The sequence below is a fragment of the Bidens hawaiensis genome, unplaced genomic scaffold (assembly GCF_021521415.1).
Source record: "Bidens hawaiensis isolate Kalapana, Puna unplaced genomic scaffold, B.hawaiensis_p1.1 tig00016156_1, whole genome shotgun sequence".
NCBI lineage: Eukaryota > Viridiplantae > Streptophyta > Magnoliopsida > Asterales > Asteraceae > Bidens > Bidens hawaiensis.
This window is the reverse complement of record NW_027492471.1, coordinates 451664-458781: the sequence shown is the minus strand read 5'-3', so window position 1 is coordinate 458781 and position 7118 is coordinate 451664.

Here is a 7118-nt window from a genome sequence, read left to right as displayed (position 1 = left end):
ACAGTATTATTATGTGTCTTCGGATACGTGTAAAAATGTATGAGAACGAATTGTATGTTGCCTGATTAACTAGAACTCACTCAGCGTAGCTGACTTTTAGTATGCACGCAGGTACATATGTTCATTGAGAGGGCATGAGGATGACACATGGCATGGATTGAACGGCTGGCATATGAAGATGGAAGAAATGATGTTTAATTAAGGCAAGTTTTGGATTGATGTAATGTTTTGTGAAAGTTTTTATATTCCACGAAAGTTTTAATTAACTCTGATTTGTAAGAACTGTGTTTATGAGTAAATCCGACGCTAAAGTAGGGCTACCGGGAACGGGGCCTTACAGATAAACATAGACTAACTTGTTTGTCAAAACAACAAAGTCTCATAATCAAAGGAAAGCTAGCATGAACAATATTCTAACCACCTAAGATTACACTAAAGTAGCCAAATTCATGAAATTAATATAAAATTATGAAACTTTAACTAGCAAGTCATCACCAAGTCAAGAATCATAACAACACTCATCAATTTTCCAATATTAAGTGTAGGGTTTCATACTCATTAATAATTATATAACCAAGTTAATTTTTACTAGTCATTCCTAACTTAGTAATGTAAACAAAGATTTCATGAACATTCAAAGTTTACAAACAAACATCTAAAACATAGTTTTCCAACATGAATGCCTAAACATTTGCAAAACTAACAAGGTTATGTACATAAAAAGCATGAACACCATCAATATCAACTTATAAATTCAACCATATTCTTGAAAGAAAACCATTTTACCAACATCATGCATAAATAATATATCACATTAATAAGAGTTTCAACATTTTCTAGATAGCAAAAGTAATTAGCCCATAAGGCTTAATACAACTACAATCAAACTAGAAATAAGCTTACAAAACATGTTCAAGAACAAAGGAATGCAAACTAAGATCAAGCGAGGATTGAAGGATGGAATGATGGATCTAGTGTTGGTGGAAGTCTCCAAGAATCCCCAAAAATTGCTGCACTTGGTTGGGAGAGAATCCCCAAGACTCCACACACCAAAATGAAGTGAAAACAAGTGTTTATAAGCTTCTGGTCAAAGTGCATGGTCATGCACAAAAAGTGCATGGTCGTGCACTATTTTGGGTAAGTTAAACTTTCACTTTCGGTGGCTCAGGGTTGCAGGTTCCAAAAAAGTGCACGGTCATGCAAATTCATAAATAACTCAATTAAGTACTAAATACAACGGATTTGCATGGAGTTTTACCAAAATAAAAGGATAATTTGATGCTAAAATGTGTACACTTTGTGTTACATCAGCCCCTAAGGCCGAATGTGACAGTTTCTGTTGTCGCGGTCATTATCTTTACGAGTTGTTGCTAATTTGGAGATTAATTTTGAATATTTTCAGCAACATATTAATGCTAGGGGAAACTGATATCTACATGCCTTCAAAAGTGCACGTCCGCTATTCGACAACTAGCACATGGGGTTGTTGCCAACGCATACGATGAGGTTAGCGAAGTCAGAAAGAATGTCACGCGACACATTACAATACTTTTGTGACTCTATAATTCATTATTGCGGAAAAGAATACTTGCGTAAACCAACCAGCCACAACATTTAACTTTTATACGAGGTGCATGACATACTCCATGGATTTCCAAGGATGACAGGAAGCATCAACTGTATGCATTCGCCTTGGTAGAATTGTCCTTGTTAGTGCACTTTCTACATGGCATTACATACACATGTGAAGATCAACTAAAAGCAAAACGACAAAGACTAAAGCTTAACGAACTCCGGCAATTGTCAAGAGGGAGTTTGTTAGTACACTATTGGTGTGAAAAGTGCTGAGAATGAAGGGTAAACGTAAAGAATGAAGGAAAAATAGGGAATGGAGGGTAAAGTTAGAGAATGAAGAGAAAATTTAAATAATTGGCTAATTAGTATAAATAGTTTCATTTGTAAGTTAGGTAGTAGAGAACACATTTTTACAAGATCCAAATTGTAACGAAACTCTGCCAAAATTTATAGCGAGCTTCAACGAGATATTATTAACATCTTGTGTTCTTAATCGTTCGTTTTCATTCATCGATTTAAACACATTGAAACAACCACCATGTGTTTTTCTTTCGTAGATCAATATCGAGTTTATCGATCCTCATCGGGAAAAACAAGTGGTAACTGTATAGGGTATAAATACCAAGGGTTAACGAATGGGAAATCGTTTGTCTACCACTGTGCACATCAAAACTCTCGCCCTCTCTCTAAACAAAAGTCTGCAAAAATTTATATTGATCATATTTGTGTGTTTATTTACCGATTATGAATCCATTACATCATCGATAACTAGTTACTGGTTTTCATTGATGTTTTAATGGATGTTAGGGACTGAGTTAGGGGATGTTTGGCGATTAAACCCTAATCGAACCTTGACAGATCTAATTGATTCATAAAATTTGTTTTAAAATGAAATTAATCGACATATCTCATATCGATCTTGTATCAGTTTTATTATGACATGTTTTATGTGTTTTAATTGTTTGTATTAGGGTTAATTGATGTTTGAATTTGGGGTTTGACTTTTTTGGTTGTTTTTTAATATGATTTGACCCATTCGCAAAATTCTTGTCCATTCATTGGATTTCAATAATTCTTGTCCATTCGCTATGGTAAATTAGTTCATTCGTTAAACTTGTGACGAATGGACCCCATTTGTTATTTTCTTTAACATATGAACATCATTTGTTAGTTTTCTTAGCGAATGATGCTCATGCGTCGTTGTGTTGGTAGTGAATGAGACTAGCGAATATGAGTTAGATAGTGAATGAGTCATTCGTTAATTAATTTTAGCGAAACGTACTTGATTCCATTTGTTAAACTTTTTGTTTTAACGAATGATGGTATTTTGTCAAATCTTCATATCTTTTAAGTCTAACATGTTTGTGTTTACAGATATGGCTGATCAATAACCAGTTAGTGTGCATCCCAAGGTTCAGCAGGTACAAATAATTTAACAACAGATACAAGCTCCTACCACTGAACCTCAACAACAAGAAGAAGAAGAAGTTGCTGCTACGAGATGGGTTGAAGTGCCTAAGCACAATATTGTGGCTTTTCTAGGGAAAAATTTCTCGGATTGTGTTATAACCTTTGGAGGTGTAATCAGTTTCTTACGCCAATCAAAAATTTATCGAGTAATTTCCACAAATCTCCCTATGTACTACAACATTATTCAATCTTTCTGGGAGACAACTTGATATGTTTCTATGCAGAATCACATTGTTGCTATTTTTCAAGGGCACAAGATTATTATTACTCCTCTAGTCATTCGAGATACATTGTTATTTGGTGATAATGACAACAATGTATATACTTTTGATAAGGAGTTGATAGATGTTTTATTCAGTAGACTAGTAGACTGAAGCACGATGGTAACTTGGATGATTCTCAATACAAAAAGGCTATGTGTAAGCAATACAAGTATCTTCTCAATGTATTGATTCATTGTTTGGGTGGACGAAGAAGTGGATTTGATCAGTGCCGAATCATGATCCTATCGGTATGGTGGGTTTAGTGTTGAACAAACCGTTCAACTTTTCAGAGATGGTGTTCTTTCAATTGAAGGAGAGGTGCACAAAGAAACGAGACAAGTTTCTCATGTATCTTGGTTTCCTTCAGATGATTATTAACAATTTGGTGTCGATTTTGCTTAAAGATCATGAGAATACTGCTAATGTTATCAAATTAGAACATACGGATAAAGATACAATGAAGAGGCTCATGGTGTATAGTGGTAAAACCGATGAGACAAAGCCAAAGAACAAACGTCTGATCAGTCATTTTATCAATGAGTTATACGAGCCACCACCAAATGATCCTTAGATTCATGATGATTCTGATTCAGAACGTGAAGATAATGCGAGTGGTGGTGTTGGTAATGATGGTGGTGTTAAGACACACAAAAGAAAAGCTAAAGGCGAAGTTGTTGCTACTAGTGAGCCTGAAATGAAGTGGCAAACAAGAATGGGGTACTCAACTAGCTGTGTCTGAAGCTGTTCCTACTACTATTCCTCCTCCACCTACTACAGTTTAGAGTTCTCCAGTTGGTACGCTGGTTACTACTACATCTTCTGATCCTGGATTTTCCTCTATCCCTCAAACAAGCCTACAATAAATTAACACTCCTATTCCTCCTTTATAGACTTTTGCTGCAACAAGTCCCCCGATGTCAGTTGGAACAATGGTGAGGCCCACTCAGATGATTTATACTCTAGTGATGACGTTTGTGAGACCACAGAGTCCTTTGATTCCGGCCTCTTCCTCCTGCATTTCATAGCTTGTTGGTTCAGACTCAGATGTTTCATTTAATGAACCTAGTTTAGACTCAAATGAGAATAGATCAGCTAAAGATGATGCAAGGGTTATAATACTTGAACAGAAAAAATGTTGAGTTGAGAGCCCTTGTAGCTGATCAAGGGGGATAAAACCAAGATTATATGTTAAAGAAGTTGAAGGATCGTGATCACGGCGATGATTTCGAGGCGGGCCATTTTGATCAGCAACCAGGTGCTTCATCATCTGGTCTAACGCCTGCTTGGGGGAAGTTAAAGGAGTTGATTGTTTACAAAGATTCAACTTATGTGCAGCCCATCAATATGCTGAAGGTGAATACAATTTTGTTTGTTGATATGGATGAGGTTGTACAGAGTATGGTGAATGCGGATGATATCGAGGAAGACGGGTTTGTTGATCATTGTCTGATCAAAGAACAAATTGCCATATTGTTGAATTAGAATAAGGAGGATGTGGAGGTATTGGAGAAACATGTTGATAGGGAGTTTGAGGATGTTGGAGTTGATAAAAAGTATTCCAGATGGGGATACTCACTTTCATAATGTAGAAATGGAGGACATTATGGCCGAGGAATATTCTTACTTGTGTATAAAGAATAATTATGACGAGGGGATTCATTTCTACACTACTAAACATTTCAACATGGAGAAGAATGTATAGAGAAAGAGAAATAGAAAGAACCCGAAACAGCAGAACCAAGAAGAACTTCAGATGGTTTGTTTATGTACAATGCAAAGAAGTTGAACAAGTGGTTAGAGACTATGATACATGCTCAGAAGCAATACTATATCTAGTCGAAGGCCAAGTATCGGAAAACCAAATGAAGAACTTCATAAGTGTCAAAACGGTGAAAGGCAATATCGTATCGTATCGTGGATGTACGAGCTTGACATGAAAGTCTGTATTGTGAAGCAGGAGAACGGGATTCAGTATTTTGATCATTTCATTGATATTCTCTCCATGCCACGTTGGCATGTGTGTACACTGGCCTACTAACTGTTTATGAACTGTGGAAATAACGAGCTTATTGATTGGTTCTATCGACACTTGGTTCACAAGGTTCACTATGGTTTTAAGTTCTTCAAACCCCAGGCACCTAAAATATAATATATAGACGAGATTGATCCTCGTATGGGGTGGAGAAAGCTAATATTAAAATTTAAACCGTCGTGCACTCTGAAGAAAGTTCCTCTAAAGTCATGTCACATGACTTTTGTAAGGAATTCAATCGATGGTATTACGAAGATAAAACCGATGAAGCTGTCATTGTGCTAGGTTCGAGTGATTGGATTAAGTTTATCAGAGTTTTGGATCCGATGTGGCTGGTCAACCTGTATGAGTCTGATATCAATGTCTTATTCAAAAATCAGATTAGATGGGCATACGACAAATATAATGAGCTCGTTTGAAAGTTACAATCCCCACCGCGAAATAGTGCTTGAAATGAGTGCACGTACATCACACCTCCTACGGTGGTTGCCAAAGATCCAAGTGAACCCGAAATAGGCCATGGACTTGGATCTACCAAATGATAAGTAGATCGAGACGTCGTTTCGCCCCTTGTCCCCGAACTCTAAAATGAAATTTTCTTATTTTGACTTTATAGTCTATCATCGCGCTTTAAGTCCACCCAAAAGAGTTCCCTAGCTTCTCGCGATGAGCACAGCGTGAAGTAGGCACGGGTATCAACGTCTAAGCCCATAATAAATATATGGTGAGCCCAAACAAGAGATCATGAAATTCTAGCAGGGTGTATGTATGTGTTTTGCATCTGGGATTCATTGCAATGCTGACTAGAAGAGCACAATATTCAAGAAATGAAGACGAACAAAGTTCGAGACGAGGGGGAGTTTGTTGATACATTAGTTGTCGTCTCGGTCTTTGTTTATTGCTTTGGTATTAGTTATAAGTCAAGGGACTAGTTTTGTAATTATTGTAATGGTCATTCGCTAGGGAATGTTAGCGAATGAATCAATTTTTGTTTTCTCATACACTAGGTAATGTTAGCATATGAGAGTTAATGTATAGAGGCCATTCGCTAGAGAATATCTAGTGAATGGCGTAGCGAATGTGACTCATTCGTTAAGGCTTGTTTAGCGAATAAGTCAGGGTCTTTATATAGTCCTGTAACTTATTCTAAATTAACAATCTGATTATTTTGATAACTTGTGCACCATTACTCTGTCCAATTACACTCTTAAAACACACACCAACACACATCGTGCCCTACGTATTCGTGATCAACTATATCAAAGACTAGATCCTACAATTACTAGAATCATGAATAATATGATGTGCCCTCAGTCCTACGGAGTGGTGAGGCCAATTCATGCAAGAATATCATTTGGACCCAACGATAGCCCTTGAAGCAGTTGCCTCACATGATTTGTGGATGTGGCATACCTATTTTGGTCCCGTCGGGCTGAACAACGATCTATTACTCCTATACCAGTCACCATTATCCAACGAGCAGATTCATGGAACGGCACCGAGTTGTACGTTTGATGTGAATTGGAACAATTTAAGTTAGGTCACTATGTTGCTGATGGTATATACTCAACCTGGTCGGTGTTCGCCAAAATACTACCTTTTCCAGTTGAGGAAAAAAATATGCAAAGGCACAAGAAGCGTCAAGGAAGGACGTTGAAAGGGCATTTGATGTTTGAAAAGCAAATGGGGGATAATTCAAAAACCGGACGGCCATTGCATCCTAACAAAATAAGAAAGATCATGTACACTTACGTTATTTAAACAACATGATCTTAAAG